Genomic DNA, 16,699 nt, shown 5'->3' on the forward strand with positions numbered 1-16,699 from the left:
TTTTGGTCAAACTACTTCATTTCAGGATAAACTATAGAGGGGTAAAGTATCAGAGTTGCCAACATGACAGTACTTGAAATGCTTAGATCTCCTATCTAATATCTTATAAACAATCGAACAACACCAATTAACCTGTCCTTAATAGTATAGAGAATATGTGTATAGAGCTAACTTTTGAAAAATTAATTGGTACCTATTCTAAACTGTGACCTGTCCAGTGAAACGTTTTCATATATCGCTTGTATATTAGTTTGCCCCAAAGGCTGTGACTGATCCGAAATCTAAATTAACAAAATTTTCAATTACGGTATGTCTCATGTCCAACATCTGATAAATCATCTCACCTTCAATTTGGCCTAGCTGTCCTACATCCTTCAAAAACACAGGTACATATCACAACATCCAAACATGTATTACTCTGCTCTTAAAGCTTTGTTGATTCCGATACTTTGAAGACATTTGCATCTATTTGACCTGTGCCCATGTGATACAAGTGATGTATCTTGAAAGGTCCAGGTAAGACGAGTTCTCTACCAGGTCAAAGGTCCAGGTAAGGCAGGTTCTCTGCTCGGTTAATAGGGGTAAGACTGGGTGCAGTGTCATTGTACTGTCATAGTGTACACATAATGAAATGGTTGCTTTTCCTGTTTCGTCACCTAACTTAGCAAAAACAAATCTTTCTTGAGCACAGTATTTCCCCACACATCGGCTTCTTAGGGCTCACTCCCAATAAAACTATCGCTCTACACAGATCAATCCAACTCCGCGGGGACTCTGGCTGAATGCAATCAGATTAACAGATCAACAGAATTCCTCTTGAACTCTTATAATCACCAGCTTTTCTGTATTCTACTCAATGTGAAGAGGAGGTGTCTTAAACTGTTTGCATTTAGCGAGTGAATCTGTATAGTTGGATTCATTTACATAAACCGTTGGCATCAATGGAAATGAGCCCTTAGTTTATTCTAAGTTTCTATCATGCTACATCCTGCATTTCTCTTCTTAAATCAACTCTGAAACAAGTACAACTCAAAAGCACTAGTACCATAACCACTGAAATTACATTATTACAAAACAATGAATGCATGACTTGGATTAGACGATGACAAAATGTGAAATAACGACCCAGTAATGAGATCAAACCTGTGACCTTGTGCAATGTAATACATTCTGAATTGCAATTTTTATGATTAATTATGGCACAAAACAATAGCTTCTAATCTTTCATATTAATTCACATATAACATAATACCACTGTCCTATATGTATACCAGCACTGAGTGGCACTTACCAGGAACCTGTTTGACTGGGTTCCCATCCCTAGATCGATCTAACAGGATCGGCCCATCTCCATAGGGTTTCTCGCTAAATTGCTTTCAGTGTAAGTGGCTTAGATGACTAGGATGCCTACTAAAGCTGCTAAACGATAGTAAATTACTTCCTATCAGCTTCAGTAGGTGTGACAGACATCTAAGCCTCTTTAGTTAATTGCAGTTAAGTGAGAATCCCCTTGGAGATAGTTCGATCCAAAGTTAGTACGACAGGGTCTGGAAATGGTCTCTAAGTCTACTTGTTTAACTGTAGCAGCTAAAAACAAGTTCTGTAAAGGTACACTGCAGTCCAAGAAAAAAAAAAATTCCTCTTTACCACCGATCAGAAAACAATTTAAATAAAAAAGAAGCAAGCTTTATAGTTTTGAAAACATACACATTGCATAATTATCATCACATACTTTTGGAAATACATCAAACCAAAAATTAAACAGTCAAGCCACTAAGAGCATTTAATCAACCTTATCTGAACAGTCCCATATCTTTGTCTAGAACTCAATAACACGTTCCTGTACATTGACATTATATTTACCTCACTCACTGAGAGATCCCTTTATCCAGTCTGATGTGACTGCTTGATACACATTAAATATACTGTCCTTAATCTAAAACTACTGACCCTTATATTTAGCAGAAAAGTCCTCAGTCCTAAATTCCAGTTCTCTGATCCCTTAATTGCCTTTCAAATTCTGTCTAGTTTGGATTTTCCCTTCCATCACCTTAACTTGTTTTATTTTTCTTCTCTCTGTGGAATTTACAAGCCTGCAGTCAGCAATTTATTTAAAAGAAGTTCTTTTTTCAGAAAAATCAGTCTTTTTTTAAAACTATATTCACCATATCTTCAGTGCAAAAAAATGCACTGCTTTTTAAGATGACATTGTCAGCATACAGCAATGCACCCTTATTGCTAAAAGGCTAGCCTAAGGCTTCGTTCACATGCAATGTCTACTTTCTAAATTCTATTTTCTATTCGCGGTATGTCTTATGATCACTGTCTGTGCCCTGAATATCCCGCGGCGTAATTACTGGCAGCGCGAGCCAGTTACTGTAAGTTACTATAAGTAACTGGCTCGCGCTGCCAGTAATTACGCGGCGGGATATTCAGGGCACAGACCGTGATCATAAGATAGCGCGAATAGAAAATAGAATTTAGAAAATAGACATTGCATGTGAACGAAGCCTTACTGTGCATGGATTTTCACATTTTCTAGTCTCGTATGACATCAGGCAGTGCTGACTTTGATGGTTTTCGTTGATGATTTGACTATATTCACTAACGTCTTTCTCGCTGATTTGCTCATGGAGCTGAGGCTATCTATCTTCTGACACCTGTAAAAACGTTCTCTACCGCTGCTCACTGGTCAGAATTATCCCAAGTCTAGTACATATAGATGTCTAGCAGCTGTTCAGGATCATTCCATCTCTATATATGCTGTCTATATTCAAATATTAACATGATGAATAATTATTTTTCGTCTTCTATCTTACCCCTCCACTCCCTCCCTTGGCATCCTACTAAAAACGGACCAAAAGTCCTAGCACTTATTTTCCAGGGTTTTCAAGGGGCACCTGTCTCTTCATGACATACCACACATGTTGTCCAGTCATGACACGCCACACCTGGGCTTTAGCCACAGTACTGTACATATAGTAAACTATGTAGTATACTTGCTACACAAACCACGGGGCTGACAGTAAATGCCACAGTTGTCTTGTATGTTTATTTTCTACCACACAGAATTCCTGGCATCAGATGGTCAGGTATGGTAATCACTCCATCTTTTCAATGGGCAGGGGGGGAGGGGGGGACTTCACTGGTTGTGAAGAGTAGATCCATAAGGAAAATATGGCAACCTTGTGACAATGCTTTATACAGATGAAGTTGAAGTTTAAAGCATGAAAGGTCCAGAGAGAAGTTTTTTTCTATTTTTTTAACCTAATTTTGCCTCTTTTTGTGGGTTGGTGGGGGAGTACGTAGACATATGGAACATACTGTAATTTCTCAATCTTTTCCAGTTTAGCTTGACCAGATATGGTAATAATAAGAGCCAGTGGCTAGCACCCGTAGTGCCTTACTCCATGTATACAATATGTTGAATAATCCTCAGTATAATCACACAGTATATAGCACAGGTAAACTCAGGTGTAAATAGAGAAGGGACATGCACCTCCCAGTGTTAAGTATTGTCACCTCTTAATGTATCTGTTAATCAGGCTACTCTAAATGGGTGTATTTTGAGTGGACAGGGTCAAAGGTTAATTACTCCTGCTCCACCCAGCTCTATTAAACTAGCTCACAGGTAGAGCACAGGTAAACACCTGTAGATGGAAGCTGTTAATAAGAGCATCTATGTCTGGGATGCCCATCACTGGATGAAGCCTGGACTCTCCGAGTTTATCAAGGGCTCTCCTATGTTATAAGAGCCTGATGGACCTGAAAGACAGCTTTAAAGGCCCCCTAACTATACAGAACCCCACCTAATTATGAACAGTATCACCCTTTCTACACAATTTACAGACTTATGGTGCCCTCCCCAACCCCTTACAAATTTCTTCATAACCCACCTATATACATGTACAATGTACATCGCACAATCTTAACAATATATTTCAAGTTTATCAACATACACAATTACCCACTCTGCCACAAATTTTGAACAACTAATAAAAGTTAAACAGTGTCACCAGTTGGATGGCGACCATTAATTCTTTAAACACAACCAGCAAATCCTGAAGGTTTTCCTTATTCATAATCAAGAGCAGCTTACTGCCCTTGTACATTTTACAAAATTTAAGAATTAAACAACCCTGTAATATCTCAGTGTTTACCTAATTCTAGAATACCTCAGGGGGACAGGTACAAGGAAAAGGTATGCATTTAATGTCTACTCCTCAACAAAACAACTTACCTGGTCACGCTTTCAAGTGCACTCATTTAACTATCTCATAAAATCCTCTCCTGTACAAAATCCATATAATATCTATAACACAGAGCATCTGGACCACATCTCGTCTGTTTTTGTGTCTTAATTCGCTGTTAATTCTTCATCCTGAGAGACAGTCTCCAATAATGGAGTCCAATACACTACAGACTGGAGCAGTCCAATGCACAGAGCTCTATACTCAGGCAGGTTGTACTTGGGGGGAAAATGTTAACAAAGCCTGGGAGCCTTTCACACTGTAGTCTTACTATGGCCAAGCCTACATAACACAGGGGAGTCAGAGTGATTCTCCATTGGACAGGGGGGCACAGAGTCAATATTTTCTCTCTAAACAGCCGTCTTACACTGAAGCTGTAGATTGGGAATCATTGTGTGTAATCTTAGCACATTGTCTTCTTCTAACAATTCTTATCAAAGCTTGGGCCACACTATAGAGTTGCATGGCCATAAAAAGGCATAGCTAATATACTTTTTACTGTATACAGTGTTGGGACATGCTATAAAATGGCCAGAGCCCTGGGACAAGGATTTGTATTAGTCATTCCAACTTCTATTGTACCACCTCCCACAACATTGAAGCTTGCAACTTTTCAGTTTCACCCAAGCAAAAACTAGGTTTTGAATATGTATAGGGTGGCCAGGCTTTATTACTATTGTACACTGAATAGGCCTTAGCTGGGCTTCCTTTGTAAATATCCTGGCTCCCAAATCTGGATAACTGATGCGGTATACACAAAACACACACCAAGGGTCTGGCTGTGAAGTGTCACAGCTCCTAACTGTGTATTGTCATAAATTTCAGACTTCTCTCCCCTGTCATTCAAACGCAATGAGGCAAAACTTTTACATGAATAACAGTTAACTTCTAGCAAAATATTTTGATTTATGAAAGCAATCTTTGGATATTTGAAAATAGCAAGGTGCAAGAGGATATAAAATAGGTGAAAACAGGAACAAGGAATATGACTCTTTGCGTGGCAAAATGTCTTTCAAAATGGTTCTTGTTACTTCTGTATTGTTGCTAATTAAGAATGGGGTTAATATAAAAATTTAAAGGGGCAAACCCAGGTGGTCATTAATGTGTCACAGGGGAGTTATTTTTCTTGTGACAAGAGACATATTATTTGCCATTTTGTAATGTCACTGTTATTTTTTTTCTGACAATGATTTGCATTAATGCTAGCTGGCATCAAGAATGTTTTTCTTTTTTTTTTAAGGAGAAAAATATGGCATCAGTGTCTCCACATTAAATTTACAGGGCCAATTTCAAGACAGCAAATTTGACTGCTTTCAAATTGAAAAATAAAATCAGAATCCTGGATAGAAAAAAGAGACACTGACTCAACAACTGGAATGTGTGTATGTTTACCCCTGTACCACATTAAATACGCATACATTTTATCATATTAGGGTACATTCTATCAACTTTCAATTATACCTAGCTATGGGATGCAACTGTTCAATAATTTCAATAATAAAACTGTGGGTATATCATTTCATACATTGATGCACTTTAAGCAGGTTCCTTGTTGAAGAGTAGTCAGCAAAAAAAAAAAAAAAACTTCAACAGTCAAAAGTGCTGTCCCACCAAGCAGGTCTAGCTGTTTGGGGGTGTCTTTGTCTGAAAAATGGATCATTTTACCCCTTTAGCTGACCCAACTCGAAAAATAGCACAGAACCTAGACCAAATTTTGACTCTTAGTACACTTTTTTGGGGGCCAAAAGGGTGGCTCTTTCCAATCCCCCAGCCCTCCGTTCCCCCTCTCTTTAGGCCTCCTGCCATAAAGTTTGCTGCCCTGCAACTTGAGACTGTCAATGAGAAGTATAGGAAGGTATCATTTATAGAATTTCACTTCCAAAATACCACTTCAGTCACAAATGGCCCCCGCTTGCCATTGTACTCCTATTATTGATCTTGTAAATTGTTGTTTAAAAAAAAACTTTTGCCAGCATCCAAACAATGAGGCTTCCATTTCTTCAACAACCCTTATATCGAAACGACTGGTAATTGAAAATAAATTCTTAAGCACTTTTGATTCAAAAGAGATGCTGCGGATGAAGATCGCAGTGAGGGGTTGCATCACTGATGCATGGCGACGAGGTAGACAGGTCTATTATAGTTACATTTCCAAGTCAGGTAAACAGCGAAGAATACTGAATATACAACACATCAATTTGGAAAAAAGTTGGATGTACTTTAGTCTCCTAAAACCTGTTATTTTCTACATGGTAAAATGTAGCGGGTGCAAATAACAAACAATTCACTTCAAACTGACTACAAAGAAATAAATGGGATCAAACCCAGACTTGAGTAGAAGGAAAAAGTGCCATAAAGTTGACTATTTCCTTATACAGCCCCCCACTGGTATATAGACCTATGGTATGATTCAATCTTTTCAATGGGCAAAAATTATCCAACTTCCAGATACATCATTTTAATATCATAAAAATTATATTTTTGTATAGCATTTGTGGTGCTTTTAATGCATAGAATAGAACTCTAAGACAGTCTGTTTTTCAATTTTGTAGCAACCACTCAATAGGAATTCTCTTATTTTAAGAAATTATGACTTAAAAATACAGTATCTGTAAAATTCACAATTTCCCCCCATTGAAAAGATCGAGTCATTACCGTATGTACTATATGTATCAGGGGGTAGGAAAATGTCACCGGGTTATCACATCAAACTGTCACATGGGTCTTACGACAACAGCCTGGGGACACTTGCTAAGACGCACATACACCGTAGGTCCCTTGTCATCCCAACTCTTGTCATCGGGTCATATTTTTCATTTCCTGGGATAAATATTAGGCAAAAGTGACAGTTGGTGTATTTATCTTAGAGCATTATGATAACCCCTTGCAGCTGTCTTCTTGTAATTTGGGTTTAAATGTGTTGTTAGATATTGTAAAGAATTGTCACTTGTTATTTTCATTTCATACGGTATATAGTACCAATTTTTTTATCATACTGCAAACCAAGCAACCCATGAAGGTTAGGACAAATACATAAATATGTTTTCCATATAGTAACTTTTTTTCACACTGAAAGTCATTTTCACACATTAAATTTTTCTGTCAATTTATGTATCATCTAAAAATGAAAATTTAAGGAATACATAGAAACAGTATTGTTGTTAAACTGTCAGATTTGTAAACAAAACAGGTTCGCCACACTCTTCCCCAAGGCAAATATGGCAGATACACCCTCTGCCTCGAACCTATAATTTTAAAATATTAAACCAACCAGAAGCCACCCCAAGGGTTACTGTTTGAGAATACAATAGAATCTGAAAACTGAACTCTTTCAAAACACAAATGACACATCTTCACCTGTGAGCCACAAATATTTTTCAGGTTACCTGTAACTAAAAGAATGCTGCAGGTGTCCAGCCAGGACCTTACGCCTAGAATGTTTTTGTTTTCTTAAAACATGACCTATAAACTGGTACAAAGTTCTTCAGGTAAGCTATAAACACTACGCAGGTCTACAGAATGCTTTAGGTGATTCCTGTACATTTGGTGCCGATACACAATCACAAATGGCACTGAGAAAAACATGGCCGCACAGACCAATGTCTCCGATTCCCTCATTGCCATCATAAAAAGATGACCTAGGTACAAAGAAGAGGTTCAAACCCATTGCTCCAGGTGTGACAAGTACACAATAGTTAGCCATTGGGAAGTTTTAAAATCCATTTAATAAACTGGAAACAAGTTAAAAGATGACACCTTAGGATACAATTCTGAGACAGGCAAATTAAGGTCAGGTACAAGGTAAAGATCTGACTCATATCAAGTGAATCATTAAGATGTCAAGATGAGAGAGAGAGAGAGAAGGAGAGATGAAGGAATGAAGAGATAGAGAGGTGATAGCAGAAATATAACATTTTCTTTCCAAATCCTTATATAAAATTGCACCCAGTTGATATTGAAGTGCTCACATCAATGTGACACTTCTAAGTAAAGTGCAATTACGCAAGTGTTAATTTCACTATAAATGGCAGCTAGGTCAGATGGCAGGAGTGAAGGAAGAAAATATTCTGCAGAATGAAGGAGAGTGGGTCACAGAAAGCACATCATATACAGGTTCACTGTGAATATCCGAGCAGAGCTATTTCATCTAAATATTACAGCAAGCAAACCAAACAGTGAGATAATCAATGACAACATAAAGGGTCTAAGTGCATTACCTAATCCATTGATCTGGTAATCGGCTGCTATTAGGCACTGTTTGTATGCTATTGATTCACCTATTACAGTTAATGAATGGCAGAAATTACGACTAGCCACTATTCATTGCTTGTGTATATAGCAGGAGGTGGGGATTGGGGGGGGGGGGGGGGGAGGGCAATAACTTTTGACTAATGGAAAATGAAGTGTCTGGTTTATGGCATTGCATCTTATTTATTCGATATTATGCAGGGATTAAAAAAAAAGGGAATGAACTCTAAAACACCTACGTGTATGTGTTGAGATTAACTGAAATAATCTTTATAAATTCCTAAATAAATGTAAAGAAATGCTTCATTAGGACACAAAGTATTCTACCTGTTTTTGATGCAAACTTATTTTTTTATCACTTTTAACCATTCAAATATGCTTCTGCTGTACATGTAATATGTCTCATGACTACTACTTTCCCCTCCCCAACCCCCCAAAAAAGACAAACAGAAAAAGAATACTCTTTAAACCTTTCATGCCTTAACATATAATGATTAACCTCAACTTCACCTGTATAAAAACATCGTCACAAGGTTGCCATATTTTCCTTATGCATCTACAGGCCTATAGCCAGAGGGTTTTCAGGTGGTTTGAAAGAACCCCCTTTCTACTGAGAAAAGACCCCCTCTGGGTAAATTTTGATATAGGTACACATAGGGTTTTATGGTAAAAGGTCCACTTTTTCATATAGAAACCCACTTTTGAAATTCCTGGCTACGGGCTTAATCTATTCTTCCCTTTCCAGTGCTTGCTGTCCCCATTCATGAGCAAACCCATTACACCAGCCTGAGACTGTGGCAGTTGTGTAATGGTGGCATTGGAGAATTCTGCTGGCATATACTGTACCTATATATCGTACATGTTGTGTAAACGTAGCTACATACAAATACTGTACATGTTCTGTAATGGTAGCCACATCCAGTAAATGTTGTATAAGGGTATTAACATACTGTCAAGAATTTATTATTGATACTGTATATCATAATATGCACTCAGTCTGAACAAAATTAACAAGCCTGTATGCAAGGGATGGGGTATGCTTTTTTTGGCTGGAAACAGTTCATTCTGAACCAAAATTTGGTGTAATTTTTATGCAATTTTTCAAGTTCTGTCAATTAAAGAGGTAAAAAGTATCATTTTTTTAGAAGAATAATCTCTCTTCGGAATTGCTGTGTACAGGCCTGTCTGGACACTGTATTACGTTTTTCTGTTCTCAATCTGGACAAATTTGATTCATCACATTTCCTGAGGCAGCAGAGCTGAAAGCACGGTAATTGAAGTTTACCTAATCCATTTGAGGAGCAACTGAAAATGAGATACCTCACAAAAATGAAACCTTGGAATCTATGCAATATGGGATTTCATCTGCATATATCTAGCCTGTGGCAACCATAGTATTTACTAAATAAATACAGAAAAAAAAAGAAAATGAAAGCAAAGTAGTATTCAAGAGGCTAATGTGGTTCTTCGTTCTCCAATTCACTTGCAGTATTCATAGACATCTGTAAAAAAATATTACACTATCTGAAATAAAAATGAAAAGGCGACTTCTGATTGATTTTTAAGTCTATGTCATGATATACCTTTTACAACCAGTGCCACTAATCAACCTAGAAAACAAAAGAAAAATGAAAGTTACATGTGATAAGGTATTTTGTATATATATATACCGTATATGCTGCCCTCATAAGAAGAACATACCTTGTAATTGCCTTGTTGGTCCATTCAAATAACTAAACTGGTGCTGCGGTGGCATACGTCGTACTTTAGGATATGTCTGATAGGATGGGGATGTGTCTCTCCCGGAGCGAGGCACACTATATCCATTAGTGTTGAAAGAAGTCGACTTTAAAGCGGTGCCATTTTCCCTAAAATCCATGTTGGGATTCATGGCCGAATCCAAGTTATCTGCGCTTTTTACTCGATTCATGGTTCTAATGTTGACAGTGACTAGTTAATAAGGCATGTCATTTGACCCCAATACTCTGCTTTTTTTCCCCTTCTATTATCCTTCAGCATGAATAATCAGTGTTTATTGGGTTATTTTCATCAAATAACCCTCTTTGAAACATTATATCCAAAGATTAAATTACCACGCACCTTCTGACCTCAAAAATGGCCCTTGTCTTATCCTCTGCGAAGATAATGAAGACAAATTTTGTTACTGTCACTCTATTAAGCCAGTCGTGCTAGTATTACTGCAGGCTTATGTAGAGAACATCTAATCTCCTCCGTAAATCAACCTGCAGAACCTGACCTAAAAAAATTCCTCCTTTCTCTTTCTTATTCCGTCCTAAGCATGATTAACATTCTTGACAATATCAGGCAAGGTACCTTATTAAGGATAACGATAATCACACACTCAGCTAATATCCATGTACAGTAACGCAGTATAAAAAAAGGCTATACACTTCAACATGTATCTAGATCACTCTTTGCTGTGAAAGAATTCCATCATATCCAGATTATACAGATACCACACAACTGTATAGCTTTAAAGTCACCATTACACTCCACTTTCCATGCGACACGTCATTCTATGATTTTCACTTAAAATCCATAATTCTGTTTTTTTGTCAAATCAGTCTAATAATTCCTCGTGTATGTTCAGCTAAAGGTCAACTCACTTTAACTAACGTTAATATGGTATTCCTGTGTCAATCCTTTCTTATAAAGTGTCACCGAGACAGGTATGTTCCTCTAACCCTGGCATGCACCTGATGTGACGATAATTGCCGTGTCCTCCCATATCAAATTAGTATCCATATAGGAGCCCTTTCATTCTCCTCGGTGAATCATTGTTCTAGTATTTCAACTGGTCATAACTTCGAGTACAAACCGTTGAGCTGCCTGTTAAGTCTTTAACAGGTACTCCCTAAAAGCGTGTATGTAGAATATCATATGCATGTAATTTCTTTTTTTTTTACGTGTAGACAATGTCACCATATAAAAGCCATTAACTGCATGTATACTATCACACCGTTTAATGAAGAAAAAATTTAACCTAGAATAACTTCCGTCCGTGTATCCTTATCTCTTAAAACCAACTCCACTCCTTTAAGGTATCTGTTTTTTTATCAGCTTATATTTAGGAGTTTATCATATACATATAAATGTATTTAGTAATCTGTCTCACTCTGCACCACAAAAAGACTACTGTTGTTGTTGTTTTTCTAATGCGGTTTTCCAACTTCAGAAAATATGTATTGTCCACAAGTTGAGACACATTTATCATTACATGGCCAATCCTTTCTTTCTAAATGTTTCTCTGTTTTTATTCACTGTATTCACCTGTTGGCTTTGGTATCAGCATATGTCACAGTCTCTCAAGGCACCAACTTGCTTTACAGAAATTGATCCCAACTTAACTTTTTTGTACCTTCTTTATATAACATGCCTTCTCTCCAGTCTTTTTCCTTTCCTCCATACAGTAAACAACATAAGTTGTCATTCAACCTTGCATGTCCAGTGAAATAAATGATTATCCGCCTTGCAGGTATTTCAGGCTTTCCTTATATGAGTTTATCAGAGATGACATCTCAGTCTTTCATGCAGTCAACACCATGCACAGTTCCTCCCCAAGTGTGCTTACTGTTCAATTTTATTGACGATTGCTTCTTGGTTAGAATCCAACCTGTTGCTTTCATTTACCTTGCATGCCACCTCCCCTGTAGAAAGTTACATATTTTTATTCTATATAATCAGAAAGTGTAGTATAAAGTCATTTACTACTCCACACGTGTACATGTCTAACTCTCGACATCTAAGTATCCCATTTAGATACCTGCAGGTTTTCTTTTTTATTACAGCACCTTTATGGTTATGACATCCACTTCAATGTTCTTGTCCCTGTAACCTTAAGTGGCAATTTCTCTCTCCCTTGATGTTTCACTGTTAAGGTGTGTATATATAATAACAGGTGAGAGTCCCCATCAATTAAGTCAGGTATGCCACACAGGTGACCTTCAAGTTATATATACGTATTAACCATGTGAACCTCACATATAATAAATATGTAAACGACTAAGTCATTTATCAAAATGGGTCTCGGTTAATATAAAATGAAATTCCAGACGTTCAAAATTATCACATCATATATATGACGTCTTGCTTTTTAACACTTCCTCCACAGCTTACAATGTCTCTGTAGAGTAGAAACAGTTGGACGCTTTGTTCCTTTCAATACAAACTGCAAAAGTGCTGTCCTTTTTACTTTCTTCAACTTTTCTGCCTAAGTGACTTCCCTCTGTGTAATCAGGTAATCAGGACCAAAAGAACATTACCCGTATGGTGCCTCTACCTCACACTGCCAAATTGTGGGCCCCAGTGTGATGAAATCATCTCCCAGTTGACAGGTTGATGAACAGGTGCCACTCAGGAATTACCTTGATCCTCCCCTATATATGACTCTCCGCCACGTCTGGATACCTACAGTCCACATAGCCAAGTGACTGATGCTAATTGCATAGGGCTGCATTCAATGTATTTTAGTTCTCAATGCTCTACTGTTACTGTTGAAGAAGATGACTTATTAGAGGCTGATAATGATAGTTCGGTTCTCATCAACGTCTTACTGCATGGTATTCAAATAAGCTGTACCTTTTTTGGGTGCAACTGGTTTATGACATTCCACTGTGTGTGTGTGGTTGTGAAACATCTTCTTCACTGAGCTTGAATTAAGGTCTGCAGTTTTTTCTCAGAAAGTTATCTCAGTGACTATCTCCTGAATACTTACAGTCATGACAGCATGGACTGCTAGCACTGACGTAGATGCTGCAGTGGTTATTTGAGTGATGCAATTTTTACTACACTCAACAATTCCACATCATCTTGTCTATTGAGTCTCCCTTGACTATGCTAGTAGTAATGAGTGGCTTATTTCATGGACAACTGTCTCACAGGCAAAAATTACTCTGATGATTTACTGAATTACTCTCAGCTTCGCTGACCGCAACCAGGAACAATGGTTATCTAATGCGCCAATGACGTCCTCTGTCGTTTCAGGTCTTCAGGGCAGGGTGACATCACGGTTGACATCCTGGTGGACATCTCGCGACACACCTATCACTTTCAGCATAGATCTACGTGATTCCACTTTCACCATGGGTTGCTGGCAAGTGTCAATGAGTCTCTATGATAATACTGAACGTACGTGTCTCACAGGAGGGTGCACTTCCACTTTGACAACTGCAAGGGGTGTGCTTAAACTATGTTATAAACTTGACCATTCATAAAGACATAATGTTTCATCTTTAGCCAATTCGATATCAAGTTGTTCCCGTTTACCTCTTATGTTCTGATAACGAGATAAAACTGACCAGACAGACACTCAGTACCTAGCTTCAATGTTGGCGACATTTTTAAACACAACCTAGCTGGATGTCCTATTAGTGTGGGCAGTGGGTTGTAATATATATATATCAGATCTTTTAACTTGGGATTTATACCGTGTCCACATTCCCAAAGTCTGACCAGGATTGTTTTAAAATGATATGATTAAATATTTAATGTCAACAGCATGCCCTTGGCTTAATTGTCCCTAATTAGTCCATGTGACATAGCTGACCCCAGTTACTCACTGGCTAATCATTAGATTGTTGTGTGATTATTATATATATTTATAATATAATTATATCCACATATATTTATATTTTTTCTTTTATGACTGACTGTGTTACCTATGCAGACGATGGTATCCTGCTAAGCTTCATAAAGTCATACATACAAAATAAAAGCTGGTAGTGTTTTTGTAAGTTTTGTCAAATTCCAGTCTACTGCTAAACATTACGAAGGTTTTGCATGTTGCTTTGGTATTACTTTTTGAGACAACATACAGTGTCACCCTTAATGCAGCTGAAAGGTTAGCCCAACCTCATACAGATTTTGTCAAATTATCTGGTCTGATGCATATAACATCACACATTGTCAACAGCCTCAATGAAGGCTACCTCATTCTGACAGAAAAATTGCTAAATTACACCATGATCACACAGTCAAACATGTGACAGTATCCTTTTGATAACATTGCCCATGTTTATTCCAATGTGGTGTCGCTTAAAAAACATAAACAGACCTCCAAGCTAATTAGCTCCAACTTGTCTAATTCCTATTACTGTTTTTCAGCTCTACTGTCAGGTATAGTAACCAGCTAATTGCTGTCACGACCTTGAAGTAGCCTCAGGCACATGGCTGTTGTAGTGTGAAATCAACCCAAGGCAGAGTTCATAATGTGACATTTCCTGCTTAGAGATATGAGGTGGCTTCACAGCGACATGTCATCTGATCTTGGCCAACTTTGATGTCATCATTATTTTTCTCTGATCAGCTGGTTGCCATGGTTATAGTGATGAATAGATGTGCGTTGTTGTCTTCTGACCCTGAAGCCAGGACGTAACTTGTCACCAAATTCAATTTTTGAAAAATTTACTCAGTACACATTTAATCTACATGTCAAACAGTCCACCTCAAAGACATTCTTATTTACTTAACAAAACAAAATCCTATAGGAGAAACTAATTTATAACATCAATGTAGTATGCTAATGTGAATTCATCAACCATATACTGTACATTTCAATGCCACATCAGCTCTCTCTCTCTCTCTCTCTCTCTCTCTCTCTCTCTCTCTCAATAACCTGGTACAAAATCATGAAGCCACTGTAAAAACACTCCACACATGAATCTATTCCATTTTCAATCATCTTAGGTCACAATCAATATGTTTGAAGAGACTAATAATGTGCCAGCAGCCACTCAATAATGCTCACATAATCCACTTTGACCAGATAATCACCATGATCTTGGCCGCCATAATGCAGGTCACAATTCAGACATGCTCTGCCTACACAGGCTACTGCTGGTATGAAGAACATGCAAAAATGCATGGTAATTATAGGCATCAATTTTTTTCTTACTTCAAAAAACAAAACTGAACTGAAGAAATCTCAAAGATTATCTCTTATATCTGGACCGGGTTTATGCGCATGATATTGTTCTTTTCCTCAAATAATATTTGTATTCATAACAAATTCACAGTGGGTAAAAACAAACGAGAAGCATCAGTTAATATTAAGTATAACAGGAATGTTGTTGTGCTACCTACTCAAGGCGGAAAAAAAAGAAAATAAAACTTAGTTAACTCATAATCAATGTCTAGCAGTGCCTTCAAGTAATATCTATTTAATATGACAGAGAAATGTTCCCACAGCCCACCCTCAGAAAGCACCTGTCAAATGGCTTCTCAAATCAACAGGTGAAATGCAAGGAGATAAATATCACAGTTCAAAAATTTCACTTAGCCTTTCTGCTATCTGCAACTAGATCAGTTTAACCCCTTCCAACAAGTTCCAACAGGTTCCAACAGCTAAGTTATGCAGATTACAGCAGATATCATGGGAAAAAACTCCCTCATATTCTGTCTGTGGCATCTCGTTACAGCCTATGATCTGCCAGGCTTGTAGTGCTATGACCAAATTATGGTGAATAACCTGTGCAAAAAGAATTCAAGGTCAGCACAGAGATATTTGTAAAATGCCAAAACATACAGATGCATGACATGACCAGACTAATTCTCCAGAAATAATTTTGATAAGACTTTGGGCACAAGTCTTTCAGGTCTTTTTTCTTATTAACATCAGCCATTTATTTAGTGTATGAGAGAAAGCATCTTTGCCAAGTTCTGCAGTTATAATTTAGATATAAACCTTTGATTATTCAAAGCAAGAGTTGTTTTTCTTTAACCATGCTATATTTTTTTTTCCAGCTACTGATGAAAAGAAGTTAGAATTAAGACGTTTAAGAAAGATCTGAAGTTAAGTGCTCATTCACAATAAAAGAGCAAGTTTCCTTCTGAAGTTTCTTTTACAATGCAAGACCGTTTTCTGGGTCTCTCGCATGACAGCCAGATTTTCAAGTTAACACTGACAGGTATCTAATTTTTTTATGTCGGATGGATCAACAAAGATCATTTGGAAGACTGTCAGAAAATATATCTGTATCAGAACCAGTAATTTTATCATTCTTGTGTCATTTAGCACATGCTGACAAAGAAGTGCTTGATGAAAAACATCCAATTAATCCCTACTACACTATATTAGAAGCTTATTCTAATACAATTAATCCATATTACCATGACAATGAAAATATCAAACACATCCCCAACACTGTATCTTGTTAATCACACAAAAAGCACCAATCATTAAA

General features: G+C 37.4%; 1 protein-coding gene across 12 annotated transcripts in view; it reads right to left on the bottom strand.

Annotated features, from left to right (window-relative positions):
• Nucleotides 1–16,699, bottom strand: part of LOC106158258 (pleckstrin homology domain-containing family G member 5) — an 85,105-nt gene that overhangs the window by 30,898 nt on the left and 37,508 nt on the right. The gene's annotated exons all lie outside the window — the stretch shown is intronic.

This window comes from Lingula anatina, chromosome 9 (assembly GCF_051362555.1).
Source record: "Lingula anatina isolate TDL-2025a chromosome 9, LinAna3.0, whole genome shotgun sequence".
NCBI classification, from domain to species: domain Eukaryota; kingdom Metazoa; phylum Brachiopoda; class Lingulata; order Lingulida; family Lingulidae; genus Lingula; species Lingula anatina.